Source organism: Camelus ferus, chromosome 8, assembly GCF_009834535.1.
Source record: "Camelus ferus isolate YT-003-E chromosome 8, BCGSAC_Cfer_1.0, whole genome shotgun sequence".
Classification (NCBI taxonomy): Eukaryota; Metazoa; Chordata; class Mammalia; order Artiodactyla; family Camelidae; genus Camelus; species Camelus ferus.
The window spans coordinates 60,102,741-60,122,826 of record NC_045703.1 but is presented as its reverse complement, the minus strand read 5'-3'; the positions used below and the strand labels follow the sequence as shown (position 1 = coordinate 60,122,826).

The 20,086-nt window shown below is 46.3% G+C and overlaps 1 protein-coding gene and 1 long non-coding RNA gene across 5 annotated transcripts in view; one reads left to right on the top strand and one right to left on the bottom strand.

The window, feature by feature from the left end:
• Positions 1-20,086, bottom strand: part of PPP1R14C (protein phosphatase 1 regulatory inhibitor subunit 14C) — a 78,925-nt gene that overhangs the window by 35,561 nt on the left and 23,278 nt on the right. The window lies entirely within an intron of this gene.
• Positions 10,485-19,773, top strand: LOC102504414. 3 transcript variants are annotated; one of them, XR_004322062.1, is made up of 3 exons: positions 10,485-10,499; positions 13,206-13,208; positions 19,491-19,773. It is a non-coding gene; the product is annotated as an uncharacterized LOC102504414 (long non-coding RNA). The 3 variants fall into 3 exon arrangements; XR_004322061.1 differs by lacking the exon at positions 13,206-13,208 and having other exon boundaries at positions 19,515-19,773; XR_004322060.1 differs by lacking the exon at positions 13,206-13,208 and having other exon boundaries at positions 19,466-19,773.

Sequence of the window (20,086 nt, the reverse complement as noted above, 5' to 3'; positions counted from 1 at the left end):
CCAATTACAGCTTGCAAGTCACTGCATCAGGATGTTCTGCGTTTCTTTTAAGATAGTGACAACAAAAAAGGGAAAGGGACTCCTTGTGCGTGGTCGCTGACTTCCATGCCCCTCTTAGAACCTTCTTTCTCTACGGGCTGCCTACCGAGGGCCGGGCACTGGGCTGGTGCTGAGGACTCAACAGTCAGTGAGACGGAAGACCCACACCAGCAGTTAGGGGTAAGACAAAGCATGCAGGGACATTGCAGAGGGAGGCAGGTGGCTGCCACACAAGGCACGCTGCTGCTTGGCCAGGGGGAGCAAAGCTCAGCTGAGTGAGAGAGAGCCAGCCGCTGCCCTGCCCTGTCCCTGTCCCCAGAGCAGGGGCCGGGGAGGTTCTCCTCAGGCCCAAGGCCACCACCGCACGCCTTCGCTTCTCCTGGGACCCTCCGCAAACAGATGGCACTGCGGAGGTCACTTGAGTGTTTCACACCTCCTGTCAGGGCCTTTATTTTGAAAAATGAGTCCAAACAAATGGAAAAAAAAAACCATCTTCCACAGCTTTTGTAATTGTGCCGGTCTTAAACATGGGACGAGGCAAGACCAGTGAAAGTGCCCAGGAAAAAAGAAGTTCTGGCAGGGAGCCTGAGCCAGGCCACGGCCGCTCACCCGGAGCAGCCCTCCTCCCCCCGGGGGCGGAGCTCATCTGACAACAGTGCAGCCAGAACAGGGGCCTAACCCAGACCCTCCTCTGCCTTGACCGGGGCCGTCAGGGGACAGACGTCACAGGCAGATTGCCTCCGCGTTGGAAGGCGAGACCCACCAGCAGACACCCCATAGCAGCCTGGAAATCAGCACTTTCCCAACCTACAAAGCAGCCCTTTAACTCTTGGGCCATCTGCCCCCACCCCTTCCCTAATTTCACAAAGCCCAGGGCAGGGATGAACATCAAATTCAACTCAAGCACTGGGTGCCTTTTACATGGAGCCAGAGGTCTGCTGGAGTGCCTTCTGGAAGTGATCACCGGTGGCAAGAGGCCCATGGTGTAAACTCCTAGACCAACAACAGGAAGGAGAAAGTGGTCTTCACCTGAACTGAACCTGCAGCGGGTCCAGTGTGAATTCTCAGGCGGAGCTGAGGTCTGACCCTGGGCTCCTCTCCTGGCTTTCTCCCTCCCACAAAAATACTCTCCCAGCCTCCACTTGTCCGCGGCCAGAGGAAGGCAAGTGGGGCTGATAATCCTTGTAACCCACTGCAGTCCTTCAAGGACTGAAACCTGAGTCATTCTCCAGGTTACACATCTGGAAACTAAAGGGGTGAAGCAGGCAACAGCAGTTCAGGCCGTAGTCGGCGGCGAGTGGAGGGTTAGTTGGGTTTAGGTAGAGCCTCGGGGAGGGCAAGGGAGGGCAGGGGCGCCCAGGCCTTCCTGAGACCTGGAAATTCTCATCTGACTTCCACAAATGCTGTCAGCCCTGATTACGGTAGCGCTTCACCTCCACAGTAATGGCTTTGTAGCTCAGGCGCCAGGCAAGCAGCATCTAATTCCAGAAACTCCCAATTCTGTTATTCTGATTCAGTCCCAAAGAAAACTTCAACTAGGGAGGCAGGAGCTGTTACCCCTCCCACACATGTTACTTCTGCTCCTGGGGCAGACATGCATTTGAGATCACGATGGCGGCAGATGGACAGGGAGCAGGGGTGCCCATTTTAATTTTAGCAAAGGGATTGATTGAACTCAGATCTATTTTTCAAGGGGGAAAAAAGGTGACAAATAACAAAAGGGCATTTTTTTTACCCTTATTATGGTTTTATTCCCAGAAAGATATTGAAAGATCAAATCTTTTCCCAAAGCTTAATTTTGTCGTAAGCTGAGAACAATTTGAAGATGACATACTCAAAACCACCCCACAAATTTTTTTTAAAAAAGTCCTTAGAACAGAAATCAGACACGAGAATCTGATGCCTTGTTCCTACTCTGCAATATTGACACAAACAAAAGAGGAAGAGAAGGCCCCACACCAAGTGGGCACGCCATAATTATCTGCTGAGTGACTGACTGGATGGTTTATTCTGAGTCCCAGTGGGTCTCTGCACTGGCAAGCTAACTCGGTTGCTATAACGGCAGGCAGGATTGAAGATTTATGATGGCGCAGCTGCCCCCAGTGACCATAAATCTTTGCCAGGCTCCAGGGAAAGGCTGTTTGAAGCAGCCCAGCTAGTGCTCGGCGGGCATGACAACAGCATACAGTGGTGATTCCCTTCTGGAAACCCTGTGGTTACTCCTGTTTAGAAAGGAGGGGGGAGTCCTACTCAGACTACAGCTCTCAGTGTCTATGACACTGGGCAGGGGAGTCCCACTCCTCCACTCACTGACACAGGTTCTCCTGTCCAGACAGTGACCAGGCCGAAGGGTCTCAGGCTTCTGCCCTCTGTATCCCGTGCACACCAGGAGACTGGGTGAGAACCACTCAGGCCAGCCACTCCCAGGACCCGACACTGCGCTAGCACCTGGAGTCTCCCATCCTCTGGCCGCCCACGTTCTGGGGTCATCAGCACATTAAATCTCATCATGGTCACTAGCACGTTAAAACGCATCAAGATGTGTATCTGCTGTCTCCACCAGCAAACTAGAAGTTCTGGGAGGGCGGAGGCTGTGCTTCCTTTGTTCTTATAGCTCCCATACATAGCGTGGCACCCAACCCACATACATGCACAGGAAAATTTTTTATTGAGTGAATAAATTGAAGCTCTCTCCCAAATAAAATGCTTAGGCCTAAACTTACTATTGAACACATTTTCCAGGATACTCAAGAATAAAAAACCCATATAATTGCACGGGGACTTCATTTCCTCTTGCAACTGACCCAGAATTGGCGATACAATAACCGTTATATAAAAGAGGCTATAAATAGTAACTGCTCTCGGTATGTAAGTAAAGATACTCCAAAGGGAAAGTGGGCACAAATTCCTTTCATAACTCTTGCGTTCATTGATCTGTTCAACCCAGACGGAGAGTCTCTTAGATCAATTGTTATATTTATGAACTGGCTCGATCTCACCTTTAAATTCCATGTCAATAATTATATTCAACGAGCATCAGTACTTAAACACGAGGATTTCCCCTTGACTCACTGAAATGTTAAAAAATAGTAAACATCAACCACCAAGCAGTTTAAAGAACAAAACAGGGTCTTAAATTATGGAACAAATTATAAGAGCATCTTTTACATCTTGCAGTCGGCCAAGCCAGGCATTTTATCAGGTTAACAAATGCCAGAACTGTTTGCACTAAAGGTGAGATGAAGCAAGAGGAGCCAGCCTCCTACTAAGTAAAGGGGTTAGTAATTTCAGAGTGAGAAGAGGCCAATGTAGCTTAATAAAAAGTAAACTATTTTAAACATCATTTTAACGCAACATACAAAAAAGAAATCCTAGAATAATAAACTATTGCTTGGTAGACAACTGGAGAGTTCTTCATTTAATTAAGGGGAAAAGGACGGTTTATAATTGACATACAAATTGTGGTGGGACACTATTTGGTTTTCGTCACTAAGTTACACACACCACTTAAAAATCCTGTTGACTGTGTCCTTTTGTACACATGCTTTAAAAAGAAAACAAATACGGCTGTGCAGTACAAAGATAAACCTTGGCTCACGCTCAGAAGGGTCATGAATGGGCTGAGTAACCATTTCTTGGGATAAGAGAAAGGTAATCAAAATAGAAGAGGGATTTGAGGAAAAAAGAAACAGGAAAACCACGCAGACACCAGGCATTCAATAAATGTCTGCTGGAGAATTGGATGAGAGGCGGGGTAAGGAGGCTTAGGGCAGTGGGGTCAGGAGCCACGTCATAGGAGGGACAGTTGAAGGGAACTGGGGAATGAGCTGTTGCCAAGAACAGCTGTTCAAAATCAGAAAAGCCTGCATTGGAAGGCCATTCCAGATGTGAATGAGCCAGTAAAGGCTGATGGAGGTACTAACCCTCCTTCAGATTATAGTCTCCTTTTAAAAATATTGATTCTTGGGCCTTTTCTCTGAAGATGCTGATTAAGTAGGACTGGAGTTTCTTTAGACAGCCCTCCTGGGGGGGGTATATCTCAGTGGAAGAGCACGTGCTTAGCATGCATGAGGTCCTGGGTTCAATCCCCAGTACCTCCATTTTTTAAAAAATTAAATAAAATAAAATTACTTAAAAAAAAAAAAAAAAAGCTCCCATTAACGGCTCTGATAAACAGCAAGTTTGGGAAACACAGGCCTTGATAACCTCTAAGCTTTCACCTCTCCGTGAATCAAAGCCTGGCCCATACCTGTGGCCAGTGAGAGCCTGTATTAGTGATTTTTACTTTGTAGTTAAATAAGAGCTTAAGAAAGGAGACAAGCAGAAAAGGGAACCAAGCACTCAGAATATTCCATGGCTCTTTGTCCTTCCAGCTAAAAGGCTGACCAGGTGTGGAATTGCACCCAGGGCATCCTGCAGCACCTCAAGTACAACACAAACCATCCAGGCCAGGGCTGAGAGACAAGTAAACAACTATACAGAATGGCTGGCATCCAAATCAAGTCCACAAAACGGATGAGAAAAGTCAAAAATTGACCAGCCCAAACCTACAGCCAATCAAATCTCAAACACTGAATTTCCATGCTTTTGGAGGACCCAAGGGAAGGCACTCAGTACCCCTCTAGGGAGACACTATTCTTTACAAACTGGAAACTCAGAAACAGACAAAACGCAGTTGCATGCCAAGTGACTCACTATGCACACTGAGTCTGAAAGTTCCCACCTCCATGCTTGTGGGCCTCCACCCCTGCAATGCTCTTCCATCCTCAGCTACATCTCACTTCCCGCTTAAGACCACTTTGGTGCCTGAAACCATTTCCTTCTGGAACAGCTGGCAGGGTAAGATCTCTCTCTCTTTTAAAGCCTCGCATCACTATGGCACTTAAATAATGATTCTAGAAGTAGGTGTTATGCACATGTCTTTTCTGTAATGCTACGGGGAGCACTCTGAGAGCATTATACGTGTCTGATTTATTTTTATGCCTTTCCCAATGCTAAGCAGTGTTCTTTGTGCATGGTTAAAATAAATAAACCTTTGGCAGATACGTTCACTCCACAGATATTTGTTGAGTGCCTACTATATGCAAGGCATTGTTCTCAGTACTGGGAATAGAGTAGGAAACTGAAATAGACAAAATCCTTGCCCACCTGGAATTTAGATACACAGAAGAATGTTAAATGGAGATAAGTGTTAGGAGGAAAATTAGAGCAGGAAGGGAGACAGGAATGGGTTGAGGTATTGCAAGCCCCAAAGGTTTTGATCATGGAGGGTTCATCGTGAGTAAAGCTGTGAAGGAGGTGAGGGAGTGAACCATGCACTTGTCCAGGGGAAGAATGTTCCGAGCAGAAGAACAAAGCCCTGAAGAGGAAACACACACATGGGAACCGAGGAGGCCAGTGTCAGGGAGCTGAGTCAGGGAAGGGAAAAGAAGGGGACGATCAGAGCAGTCATGGGGTGGGCAGATCAGATCACGAAGGCCTCATAGGTCGGTCTAAAGACAAACACATAATTGGACTTACAGTAACAGGCTCACTCGAGCTTCTGTGTTGAGAATAAAGGGGCAGGAGGCAAAGGAGGAAGAAAGGGGAGCAGGAAGAGCTCAAAGAATCTAGGCAAGAGAAGCAGGTGATACACATCACAGTGGGGAGGTCACACTCTGGGTAGACTCTGAAGGTAGAGCCAGTGGGACTTGCTGACCCACTGAATACGGGATGCAAGGATAGGATGTCTCCAAGATTTCCCACTTGAGTGGCTGTGAGGATGGGGCTGCCATGACTGAGATGAGCATGATGGGCCAGAAGAGCAGTTGAGGGAGGAAAGGGCTGACGATCAGAGCTTGGTTTTGGACACAATAAGATCGAGCCACCTTCTAGGCATCCAAGTGGAGCTGTCGGATATGTAAGAATGAAGTCTGGTGGAGGGTCCAGGCTAGAGATATAAATTGGGGATTCACAAGTACATAGATGACATTTTAAGCCTTAAGACTAAATAAGAACTCCAAGAGGTGGAATGTAGAAGAAGAGGTCTGAGGACTAATTCCTCAGGCCTCCAATGTATAGAACTTAGAAAGAACCAGCAAAGGGACTAGGAAGAGTGTGGTTCCTGGGAAGCCAGATGAAGAACATGCTTTAAGAAGGCGGGGCTGAGCAGCTGAGCCAGACCCTGCAAGTGAGATACGGACTGAGAATGGGCCATAGGACTGAGCACCGATGGACATCACAGCTCCCCAGTGATCCCGACGCTTGGGTCGTGCTGGGGCGGAAACCCGGGATTAAACACAAGTAAAGCAGGCTCCTTTCTAGTGGACCTCACACTGCACACTGTTGACACTACATTAAATATCTGCTCCCAAAGGAATATTTCTCAACCCCAACATTAGCTGCACCTTCAAGCCACACTAGTATTTCAGAACAGACATTAGAGCCAAGTAGACTAGGGTTTGGGTCCCAGCTCTGCCCTTTACAGGCTGTGCAGCCTAGCCTCTCTGCACCTTAGTTTCCTCATCCATAAAGTGGGAATAAGGAATAAAAGAGCCTACTTCACGGGGCTGTTTCAAGGATTAAATAACATGCCCTTTGCCTAACATGTGCCTGCCTCACGGTAAGCCCTTCACCAGTGAGCGCTTCTGAGGAAGTCAGCAGGTGGAGCCAGGCCAGAGAAAAAATTCAAATTCTTTGTCATATCTGGGTGATGCCTTTGTTTACAGAGCTCACTATTTTATCAGGCAGGTTTTTAGGCTGACTGGCCTCCTTCCAGAAGATGGCTTAGCAACCTTTTGATTTACAGCCTCTGAGAATCAGGAAAGCCCCAGAATAGAGACCATGATCTCCACCAATTAATAATAAACCGACAAAGTCCTAAACCATAAATCAGCCACAAATAGTGAATTAGAGCCAACATTTTTATTTTCTTTGAGGAATTTGTGTGTGACACAAACTATCAAAAAGCATAGTCCTAGGTCTGGTCTAGTCAAGTAGTGCAAAATTGAATAAGACAGTCCTCTTTTTTCAAAATAATAATAACTAGTATTTATCAGCACCTCTGTACCAGGCCCTGTGCCTGTAACTTTTACAATCAAGAGTTTAATTACTTCTCTGGGGCAGCCACTATGGAGAACAGTATGGAGGGTCCTTAAAAAACTAAAAATAGAGTTACCATATGATCCAGCAATCCCACCCCTGGGCATATATACAGAGAAAACTCTCATTTGAAAAGATATATGCACCCCAATGTTCACAGCAGCACTATTTACAATAGCCAAGACACAGAAGCAATCTAAATGCCCACTGACAGATGACTGGACAAAGAAGATGTGGTATATATATATATATATATGTATGTAATGTATATGTAATGGAATACTACTCAGCCATTAAAAAGAATGAAATAATGCTATTTGCAGCAATATGGATGGACCTAGAGATTATTGTACTAAGTGAAGTAAGTCAGACAGAAAGACAAATATCATATGATATGCAGAGTCTTAAAAAATGATACAAATGCACTTATTTACAAACCAGAAATAGACTCACAGACATAGAAAACAAACTATGGTTACCAAAGGGGAAAGGGGTGGGGGAAGGGATAAATTAGGAGTTTGAGATTAACATATACACAGTACTATATATAAAATAGGTAAACAACAAGGACCTACTGTATAGCATAAGGAATTGTATTCAATATCTTGTAATAACCTATAATGGAAAAGAATCTGAAAAAGAATATATATATATATACACACATATAACTGAATCACTTTGCTGAACACCTGAAACTAACCCAACATTGTAAATAAACTATACTTCAATTTAAAAAAGAGTTGAATTACTTCTCCTCTCAACCCTAATTGTGGTGCTAATATTACAAGTGAGGAAATGAAGGCTTCTAAAGGTTTCATGATTTGTCCTGGGTCAGGCAGCTTGATGCAAAGGGGGTTTGACCAGAAACATCTTTTCCCTTCTTGAACCTGCAAGGGAGATGGGGGCTTAAAGCCAGGCTAAGAGCCTTCCAGGCTTGCTACTTGGCCTCACCTTCCTGTAGTCCCTGGAGGAGCTCTGTGTTGGGAGCAGTGGGTGGTTACAACCCAGAACAGGTCTGTGGGACGCGATAGATTCAGAAGACAAGGAGGAAGGAGGTGGCAGCTGTTGGATTCAGTAGATAACCAGCCAGGATTAAGATTCCAAACCGTGGTTGTTGGTGTTAAGATGTCTACGGCTTTCAAACTACCCAGAAGTGTGCTTGATAATAAAACATTCCTTACCACTCTGAAGAAAGGCTTTAAAGCTTCCAAACGCGAGCATCCCCAGAATGTGAGGTCGGACAATGTTCCCCTGAAAGAAACCTAAAACAATCAACACCCACAGGATGAGCTTAGCCATCACCAGAAACCCCTCCAAGGTAAAAGACGGCTTGATGAGACACTGCTGATGAGACTGGTGTTTCCTCAGTCCTCTGCCAGGAGACCAGAACGTCTGCCAGATTCAATCAGGGTCATGCAGGTGTCTTCCTAATCCAATCAAGAGACCCAGGTCTCCCTCAAACCCAATAACAGTGACCATGAAAAATGGGACGAGGACGTCAATTAAGTCATCAAAGAACACTGCAATCTGTGCTATTGCATTCTGACCTCCGTCTGAGCTGGCACTATGTCAACAGAAAGAAACATATTAAGAGGCACATGGAGCAGGGCTGGGGAGTGGAGGTGAACATCTTAAATATATCACTCTTCATCTGGTACTCTGTGGGGGCAAAGGGATTGACCCGATTCTCAAGGATTGATTTCAGTGATATCCAGAAGAAATAACTCAAAGGAGGGGGAACTCAGTGGGTGAACAAAGGGTAATTAAAATGTCTCCTTTGAAGGTCATTCCCTCTGTTCTGTTCACCACCCATCTTCTGATCTCCCTTCTCAGTTCCAGGTGCCCTGCTCTCCAAGACAGCTGCCCTGAGCAAATGACCACAGTTGCTGGACGTCACACCTACCCATTGGCAGGTCCCACAAATCTTACCTCCCAACAGCCCCTGCCACTGCCCTCCTCTCCTCACCCCCACCCCCTTGGTCCAGGTCACAGGCCCCCTCCAGCCTCCCGACTCCCTCCCGGCCTTTGGTGCCATCTACTGGGCCTGTTCTAGGCACAGAAACCACACGGGCTTTGTCAAAATTCTAATCTGCCTTCAAACATTTCGAAACAAAATTTATGGTTTTAGAACGTGTTGGATAAACACTTGTCTGATCATCTAATCAAGCTTTACCAAAAAAGATTAAAGTAAATAGATTATCTCGCCATAAAACCAGCAAAACCAGAAGTAGCTTAATCTGTTCTAAATTAGAAACACTTCATGCTTTAAGTGCAAAGTTACATTTTGACAACAAATTGTAGCAATCACCTAATGAAATAAATAAGCCCTGATAATAAACAGATCTCTCTCCACAGTGACTGAATCCACCTTGGAGAATAAAATCTTCCTTCGGTTTTTTTCACATTGTTGAATTTTCTGTGTGAGTGGAAAATACTGGAGAAGAACAGATTTTAATATGGTTTTTCAGTGTGAAATACAGCTTTAGGTTTAAGACAAATATTGTGGAGAGTCAGTAGTTGGGGAACTATAAATCATATCAAGAGGTAAAGCATGTGAAACATAAAAAATAATGAGTAAATCAAGAATAACTTTTTAGAATGTGCCACAGCCTTAGATGTTTCTTACCAAAGCTCTTTGCTTTGTTTTCAGCTCTTCCTCAAAAAAAAAAGGTCTGCTTTCTTTGCAACTGTGAGGTATGGAACAGACAAAATCCTTAAATAAAACTAATATTTAGAACTGTCAAAAAAAAAAAAAGGATAACTTTTTAAAAGTCAAATCTGACCACCTCCCTTCCCTGCTTCAGAGGCTTCCAACTAAACTAGAAATTCTGACTCCTCGACTTGGCCTACAAGGTTCTCATGGTCTGACCCCACCAGCTTCAGTTTGTGCCTGGGGCCAGGCACGCTGGCCTGGAAGCATTTCCTGAAGTGCCCGCTCCTTCACCTCGGGCGAGCTGGCGTCTCAGCTCCCAGTCATCACCTGGGCTAGGCCCCAGCTGCCTGCTACCTCAGGGGACCTAACCCTCCCCTTATACTCCAGCCCCAACGCTTGGCTTTGCTTCTTGCCTCAAGCTGCCATTGTTGTGTTTATTGACCACTTACCCATAGAACCCCAGCCCCCTGCTCAGTGCTGGGCACAGCGGGGTTACTCTCCGAAGGGTGATTTACGAGATTATCAAAGCAGTCTCACTAGATGTGGAGTTTCTCCATACAGTGACAAGCCCCGCTGGCAGTCTGGATGAAAGGCCATATACACCACCCGGACACACGAAAGCCCTGGCAAATGCCGGGTCACATAGTTGAGTTAACTGAGGAGCTTTTCTTGTAAAACACTCCTGTTTGGGGCCGGGCACTAGATTGCACAGGACGTGTGCTCTTCAGTCAGACAGCGGAGTTATTTCCTTCCTAGTGGACGGGAAGATTGTTCCGGAAGGTTTGGAAGACCATCACAAAGGAATATCTCATTTGCTAAGCTTCCTGGGATTAATGTCTTTTCTCCTTGACTAAATAAAATAATTAGTTAATGTGAGGGTGGAACTGTGACAGGGAACAATCCATTTAAGGAGAGACAGTAACACTCCGTTTATCAGCAAAATCTCTCTGGTTGCAAATACTCTGGCGGCTCCTCCCTGGTGCAGGATGGTCTGTGCTCTGCTGCTCCCTCTGAAGTTAGGTGCTGCGTATGACTCACTTTGGCCAATAAACTGGGAAGCAGAAGTGCTGCGTGCGTGCCCTTCCTGGTGGAGCTCTAAGAGCCAAAGGGTGCCTCACGTGATGCTCGCTCCACCTTGCTAATTGCAAAACACGGGTCCAGAGGGAGCCTTGATTGGCCAGAGCCCTTGAATGACAATGAAGAGCAGAACCCCTACATCAGCCAACATCGGATACACAGCGTGAGTGAGAATCACAATTTTGTGATTTCAAGCCACTGAAATTCGGAGTCTCTCCTAATCACAACATAAACTACCCTCCTTGACTGATAATGCTGAGCTGATTTGTCACTGATGGCTGGAATTATAAGTCATCACCAGTTTTCTTACAGTCCAGGAGTCGGCAGAACTCTTATGCAATAGGTGCCTTCAGACTGTGGAGCCCTGAGCCCCACACCCAGCAAGGGGGGCGAGCAGGGAAGCCCAGCATCCTCCAATCAACACTTATTGAAACGCATTACATGCAGACTTTGGGCTAAGTCCTAGAGGTACAGTGGACTGTTGCTGGAAAACTCATCTGGCGGCTGTGAGGAAGGTGCCTGTAGCAAGTTCAACAAAGTCAGGAAACCAAGTGAGGTAGCTGGTAGGGCCGAGAGTAAAGGAGAGATGGCCACGGGCCTCAGAAGGAGCAGCTCTGCCCATGGACACGGCATTGTGAGTGACTGTTAGTGATCAGAGCCGACCATTGCCAGGCACTTTCTAAGTACTTGACATACGTTAACTCCGCTCATCCTCACAGCCAGCTTATCAGATAGGCAGTACCACTGTTGTCATTTTATAGATAAGGAAAGTGATAAGGAAAGAAGTTCAATAACTCACCCCAAGCAACCCAGCAAAGCTGAGAGGTAGGAAAGTGAAAAAGCACAATGTTAATAATAATCTGAAGTTAAAAGAGGGAAAGATCTGTAACAGAATGCGATAGCCAAGATCCAACAACAGACGGTATGGCTCGCCAAGAGAAGGTCCTGGCTGCCCAGCCACAGGATCGAGGGTACGAAGGGGGAATTAGTCTTTCCCTCGCCCAGCAGATGAGCCCTGACCACAACCTCCTGATTGCCTGTATCTCAGTCAGACCACATGTGCCAGCCTTGGTTGGCTCAAAGGCATAATTTCATTCATTCGCTGACTCATTCACGAATCTCTGGGGGCACCTGCATGTACAAGGAACTGCTGCACGTTCAGGGATACAATCGTTCATGAAGCTGGGCAGAGGCTGCTCTCTGGGAGCCTTTCATTCCAGTGGAGAAAACAGACAAACTGGGAGTGCAGATCCCCTGGGCAAAATTGGAGTCACTTATCCACAACTTTGGCAGAGAGAAGCTCTAAACATGGCTTAAAAATGAGATCCCTCAAACTGCAAATAATGGCGAATCACAGCATACGGCCATAAAGGGAGTGCGGTGGGGAAGGGGACAAAGAGCCGGGCATCCTTATCTGTCAGGAGATGGTGGGATGTGCCCATCCAGGAGAAGTCAGCGCGTCTGTGAGCAAGAGGAGGTATCAGTGAGGGAGACGGCCCCTCCATACTCCACACAAGAGCCACCTCAGCTCAGAGAAGCGACAGGACCTATGCTGAGCCCCTCCTGCGAGACCATCACACACTACTTGGGATACCTGTTCACCAGGTGCAGCTTTTACTGTACGCAGATGCATGACTACAGCTGCAGATTAATGGGGAGCCCAGACATTAACTTCTGAGTCTGTCTATGTCAAAGAAGAAAATGATATTTAACCTGCCCGATTTAGCTGTTCGTCAAGTTTTGACAACCAATCCTTCTTCAAAAGCCAGATGAATCACTGACCTGACACTCAAAAAGTGACTCAAAACTTGAGAAATATATGAACTGTCAAAAGGAGAGCATTACACCGTAGCACGTCTCCTCCACTTTTCTCAAGACGTTTAAAATAAACAGGCTTATTAATGTTTGTGTCGGTGTGAGATTTTCCATAAATCACTCAGACTTTTCAGTTTTACTTACTCATCTCAAGAAATAGTGATCCAGGTGGAAACCAACACTCAGATGTTAGACAGTAGGTTTGTAATAACTCTCCACATACTATGACATTTGGAAGGATTTTTCTGAACACTGAACTTCTCTGAAGTCCTAAGACAAAATATATTTTATCTTTCTATTTCCATTCTGTAGAGATAGAGAGATAAGATGAATTTATAAATCCATTTTCACCAACTTGTTTTCTGTTTTATAGTTTTATGGCTAACTGCACTATAGAAAATTCAAGTGAAATTTATGACCAACATTAGCTAGATTTGCTTAGCTAGTTAGTCCAAGATAATTCATTTTAAAAATCACTCCTTCTCAAATGTGAAAAGTCTGTTACCACAGCAATTATGAAAGACAACCCACAAACTAGCAGGATGTTGTACTTCCTATGGGTATTTATGGATTTTTATGGTTCTAGCACGCTTATCTGGTGACAGGTGCTATACTGTACACCTTAGGTGTCTCTCATTTAATCTTTACGCTGGCCCTATAAAGTAGAGTCACACCTTTATTATCCTCATTTTACAGCTGAACAGAGAGGTTGAATAACTTGCCCCAAGGTGCACAGCTTGGAGGTCACAGGCCAGACTCAGACCCAACAGGTCTGGATGTTGAGTATGTGTCCTTGGCCATGTGCTCTGCGCCCGTAACCAATTTGGTAAAAACGGCTCAATTTAGTCAAGTGACATAATTAAGTTTTCTTTTTCTTTAATATTGCTTACACCCAAACCAGTTAGCTGTATAGTCCAGGTCAGGCTCAGCATTTCCAGAAACCAGATTTTTATTCTACTCTTGCATCCAATTTCCCTGGTATCTAGCAACAGCTACGGAAGAAAAAGAAGAAAGGGATAAACATTCTGCAGACCGTTTACGCACAAAGCCATTTTATTTCAAGTCTCAAATTAGAGAAGTGATGAAAAAGAAAAATTGTCAAGAGCCCCAAATCAAAAATAAAGCATCACATTCAAGAAAGATCTTAACAAAGATACCGACAAAGTGTGCCACGTTTGTCAGAAAGACGGCTCGCACAGACTCTGAGCAACCTGCATCTCCAGCAAAGGACGAAGCATCTTATTATGTTCAGAAACAAGGAGGCTAGGCTCCTAAGTGACATTTTTCCTAATTAAGGTATAAGCAAGAAAAGCATTATGCACAAGAAACCATTTTTTAGTTTGAGAAGTGGGACACCCGGGGAAACAGGAAACAGTGAAAGTGAAAAGCTGTGGGGTAACAGAAAAGAACAGGAACAGCGAACAGTTAAATATTCAAGACAAGATTGTTTAAAGGTTCTACCACACTATTAACATTTCTCCTCTAAGGACAACCTGAATCCTAAAGCAGAAAGGAAGGGAAAATGCCCACCAGTGCCTCCCTCCCTGAAAGGTACCCTCACATAATAACTCTGGGAGATGAGTGAGCTCAACCCCCAGCAGTCTGGGCAATTCTTATCAAGACTATCTCCTCAACCGCCAGCCTCACCAGAAGCACTCAACCACTTACAGATACATACACAAGCGGAGAGGGAAGAAAAACTGCACTTCTGAAGACAGATCTAGTAGATTTCACTTAAAAATATACGTGTATCACGTCCTCCTAAATTTAAGTCTAACTATTAGTTCCTAAGGGAGAAGCTATAGTCTGTCTATCTTCCTCTCACCCACATAAACCTAAACCTTGACGTTCTGTCCTGATTTCAGATGCACTGTGAGAAGAATGTGACGCTAATTTTTCTAGTGACGATGCAGATTGGCACTGAGTCATCTCTTACTCTAAACTGAGCCCCTCTGAGCCCTGCTGAGATGTTCAGCATCAGCATTCAGCAGCACGAAGGCATCTCTCCCAACAAACTGCCCCACACCCAGGCTTCCTTCAAGTTCAAACTGGCAGTTCTCAGACTCACCCACGCCTTCCCCCGGCCACGCTGTTTGGTGATAGTCCTGAATCTCTGCAGAATCACTCTGCTGTGTCGCTCTCGTCTCCGTGTCACCTGTTCTCACGCAGCTTACACAGATGGCTCCTCCTGTGTCACCACTGAAGTGACCACAGGGAAGTCCTCCAGATACACGCTTAAAACCACTCTTCCACAGAGGGCTTGTACGGCTGTGACAACATTCACATCAGAAAAGACAACCAGAGGCAAACCAAGGAGCTCGTGAGGTTTATGACATGGGTAGAGTCCTTTACGCTGGATGAAATATAAAACGACCAGGTCAGACAGTCCAAAATGCTTATACTTTGTGAAACCGTTTTCCCCAAACGCTACCATGTGTAGGTCTTGTGACAGCCCTTCCACGTAGGTGGAACTAGTCACTCCATTTTACAGACAAAGAAGCCAAGGCTCAGAGAAAGAGGTTCAGTTATTTGCCCACAGTCACAAGCCAGAGGGGAAGCCAAGACTTGCATCAGTCTATGCTATGCTGCTTCAAGCAGAATGATAGCTAACATTTATTTAGAGCTTCATATCTACCAGACACCGTGCTAAATGCTTTACCACGTGGATCATCACCTCGGTTAATTCTCACAACGTCCCTTTCATTAGTCCCAATTTTACGGATGATGAAAACAAAGAACAGAGAGGCTAAGTAATTTCCCCAAGGTCACGCAGTCAGTTTGATGAGCTGTTGGGACTCAAACTTTCATCTTCCCCACTCGTTCTATGCACGATATTATTTTTCAGTTTCATCAAAACCACACTAAAAAATAATAATATGAATGTTGCAGCTCACAGATATAAAGTCATCATCATGACTGATGACAACGATTTTCAATAGTTCTTGAAGCAACACCTGAGATTTAACATGAGATGCAGATTCAGATTCTAATAAAGGGAGAATCTGCCAGGTTAGTGCCCATGTAAAAAGACAGGCCTGCGTGGCCAGGCCCTCAAGTCCAGACACTTACTGGGATTCTCAGCCCCCAGGAGTCCCTTCCCCTCACCGTGAGGACGAAGTCCTCGGAGGCCATAAGTCTCTCCCTGGTTCTCCCTGAGCCTGCCCACACTGGCTCCGCTCTCAGGACAGAAGACACCGAAGGCCTCGTCTCCTCCTGGGAGGAAGTAGGTTGGGAGGGTAATGTAGGAAGTAGAACAGAGCTTTGAAAAGGACTTCAGTACTCGGAGCGACAGAGTCTAGAAAGCTAACAAGTACTGATATTGTCTGGAGGGTCGGCTGGGCCTGCGGCGTCCGAGAGGTCCACGGATCTCGTGTTCTCTCCTCTGTGGATGAAGGAACGAGTCAGCTGTGAGATCTGAAAACCCACATATCAGGGAGCGCATCTCCCCACCCGGGTTAGGATATTTGAAACAAACGCAAGTGAGCCAGCTCTTCGTCTCAGATGACCACGTCCATCTGTGGTAACACAATAACCAACAGCACAAAAATCCTCTCTTCAGCATTTCTGATACAGGATTTTGTATCATCATGACAACTTTGAAAGCCAGGTGGAACTTTATCTTCAAAGATTCCAAAAAACGAAAGTGGAAACCCAGCCATCAAGGTAACGCCTCTGTGACCATGCTTTGCTTAGACATACGGTTATCTCCTTGGTTGAGATACTTCCAGCAGGTCTATAAGTCATTCATGCTTTACTAAAACTGAAGAACTGAACTTCCAGGACTGGTCACGCATGGAAGGAGAGTAACAGATCTCCACCTGCTGTAACCCACTTCCCCTGCGATTAGAGCCCAGGGTCTCCTGAGATGGTCTTGACCCAGTCTTGCAGCCTACATAGGGCTTCCATTGTTCCTGTGGCTCCCAACACGCTCCTCTGCCCACACTTAGGGTCTCCTCCAGCCTCCCACAAAGGCTGTTATCAGACAGACCGGATCCTTAGTCCAGATCTCCAGCCACTGCTCCCAGGTGGGCCCGAGACAGTTGCCAGGAACCTTTCCGTTATGGCGCCAGCCCCTGATCACAGCATGCAGACAGACTTAATGGGCACAAAAACCTCATGGTACCTGCGGGTGCTGGTGAGGGCCCCGGAGGCCAGGACACACGCACAAACGATGTCACAGCACTCAGCCATGTGGGGCAGGCGTGTTCATGAACCATGAAACTGATGAGCAGCTGGACAATGTTCATTCCACAACCAGGACTAAGTGCACAGCAAAGAGGAAAGACACAGACAGTAAAGAGAAGCCCATCTTCCTCGTCCGAGACAGGGCCTTGGCGATGAGGTCTGTCCCCTCATCGCTGGGAGAGTCACTGGGCAAATCCAGCCCCTGGGGTTCCGATGTAGGTGCCATTGGCCCAATTAAAGTAACTCTCCCCCACCTGCTCGCTGCATCCATCCCCAGGAGAGAAAGACAGGACAGCAGCATGGAAAGGAGAAGGGGACAGCATGGATAGCTCTGGGGGAAATGACAGCAACCCCACAGCCCCTCGGACATGCCTCTCATGACCCTGTTTCCTCTCTTTGCTGTCAACAGGCAGGGTCCAGTCCTCGGTCACAATGGCAAGAATTTTCACTTATCTCCCAAGATAGCCTCCTTCCCAATATAAACTTGGCCTGAAGTGAGACCCATATATGGGCCCAAACTGCCACTCCACTTTCCATCTCTTCTCCCCGGTGCCTTCACAGAAGCAACAGGTACAGGAGTGCCGTGTCTTAGTTCCTCTGGAACCGTCCGACGTGCCTCGTGAAGCCGGCGCTCCTGCCCTGTCTGCGGACACACGGTGCAGGGGAAAGGCCTGCGTTCCCTCTGCTGGCAGTTAAGACTGGCCTTAACTGTGTTCAGAGGGCAACACAGGGCCCAAAACATCTACAGCCAAACCACCCAGCGAGACGTCTGTCGGGAACTCGGGTCAAGTGTGCGGCCTGGGAACACGGATGTCAGAATTTCTGGTAAAAGGGAGGCAGCGAACAGGACATGGAGTCAGGAACTCAGGAAGCCAGAAGGTAGACAGACAGACAGACAGATAGACAGGCCAGCTGACACTAGGGGAGAGGCCAGGGCACTTGCCCGGGGGTGCTCCCAACGAAAATAATCAATAATCAATCAATAAGAAGAAAAGAGTTTGATTTGAGCCAAACCGAGGGCTAGCCCAGAAGCCCGCTTCCTAAATTATTCTGAGAAACTGCTCCGGAGAAGCAGGGTTTTCAGCACAGTTTTGTATTTTGTCAGAACAAAGAACATGAAACAAGTAAGGGATACATTTCTTTAAGGTTTAAAAAAAAAGAAAAGAAAAAACAGCCCAGCACATACACGTCCAGTATGTACAGTGTGCCCTTGGCACCTGGGAGGATAGTCTTAGCATCAAAAGAGGGCCAGCAAGAAGAAGGACGTTTAACCTTTGTTTTTAACATGGACATTCTTTACTTCTGGTCAATGTGCCCTTTGCTTTAACAATTAAAGCAGATGTACAATGTATGTTTGATAGGCCACAAACATGCTATTTTAGTTAGCAAAAAATTCAAGTTAACTCACATACAAGCCAGAATGACTTCCCTATATCTCAATATGTGAAAAAAAAAATTTATCAGTACCTGCCTTAAATAATTGACTGTTCCTGCCAATCTTTCTTCCCAGCTCCTGAGGGGCCTCGTCAGTCAGGGTCCCCAACACAGCGAACAGGACTCTCCTGATTCGGAGGCTCCTCGCTGTCCTCAGCTGAACCCAGACACCTGCATGGTGACAGGGACCCACCTGACGTGGGCCTCCCTGCCAACAACAGCTTCAAAGAAAAATCTCACTTCTATGATCTGAAAGGGATCTGTCTGAACGTGGACTGGCTGAAGATGATCGTAAGAGCTCTCCTGGCTCCCAAGACGCCAACCCCCTAACCCGCCAAAATATCGGTAGAAAGAAGCAGAGCGAGAATTAGACAAAGAGTAATTCCTTCAAACGCCTTACGGAAGTTCTCACATTTATTGAGCCTGAACTTACTCAGTATTTTCAGTGTCAGCACAGACAGAAAGAGGAAGAAACAGGATGTTGCTTTTCTGTCCTCCCTTCGGCTCTAAGACTTACGATCAAGGGGAAAGTTCAGTATAAACCAAAAGATGTTGCCTTGAAACAGGAAGCAAGACGAGAGGTAGGTGTCCCAAGAGAATCAGAGACAAATTGTACCATAAGCATCCTGCTTCAAGCTTGATTTTAGGAGCAATTCCTGGCTTTGTAATTCAAGGAGCCCATGGGCACCCCTTTGAGCTGGAGACAGCCCCCAGGGCTGGCCTGTCCAGACTAACCAGCAGGGCGACTGTAAGCATCACATGGGCTCTACCCCCAACCCACACTCCTTCACCTCGTGGTGCCCCACAGGGCCCCCCTGTTCACCTCAAACATGAGAACCCCCTTCTCCCCCCACCAAAAAAAAACCAGGTAGTGGGTCAAAGAATAATCCCACAAGAAAGGGAAAAAAACCCACAGGCTGTGTCAGGCCAGTGTTCCAAATACCCCCAGTGGAGTTTTCAATCCTTTATTGGAGTAACCTGTGACCTAAGTGTGGCAGATTTAGAGATCTTGTTATGGAAGAGAGAACTTCAGAAAGTTCAGGACCCGCTGAAGCAATAAAGACCAGCAAACCCTTTTTTTGCTCCGGCCCGTGGCACCGGCAGGGTAGGCGAGTGTCGCAGCCTTTGTCCTACCAGGAAGCTCCGCAGCCGCTGGCGAGACCAGAATGGCATGATCAACAGTACCAGAAAGCCCATCTGGGCACAGCCCTGAAGGCCAACCCTTTCGGAGGAGCTTCTCATGCAAAGGGAACTGTGCTCGAAAAAGTAGGGGTTGAAGCCAAACAGCCAAATTCTGCCGTCAGGAAGTGTGTCAGGGTTCAGCTCATCAAGAATGGCAAAAAAAAAAAAAAAAAAAAAAATCACAGCCTTTGTACCCAATGATGGTTGTTTGAATTTTATTGAGGAAAATGATGAAGTTCTGGTTGTTGGATTTGGTCGCAAAGGTCATGCTGTTGGTGACATACCTGGAGTCCGCTTTAAGGTGGTCAGAGCAGCCAGTGTCTCTCCTCTGGCCTTACACAAAGGCCAGGAGGAAAGGCCAAGATCGTAAGTTTTGATGGCGAAAGCACGATAGCAATAAACTTTCACACGTCGAAAAAAAGAAAAAGACAGTAAACCAAATGGTGGTTAAAAATACCACAGGTATTTTCAAAATTGTGGTTCAAACTGCACTTCTCAAAACACACCTGTAGTCAGACATCCAGGTTTTACTTTAACCAATTTAACCAAGAAAAACACCAGCCTGAAACCAGAAACAGTTAAAGGCCATGTGTTATGGTTACCCAATAACACAGGGTCAGA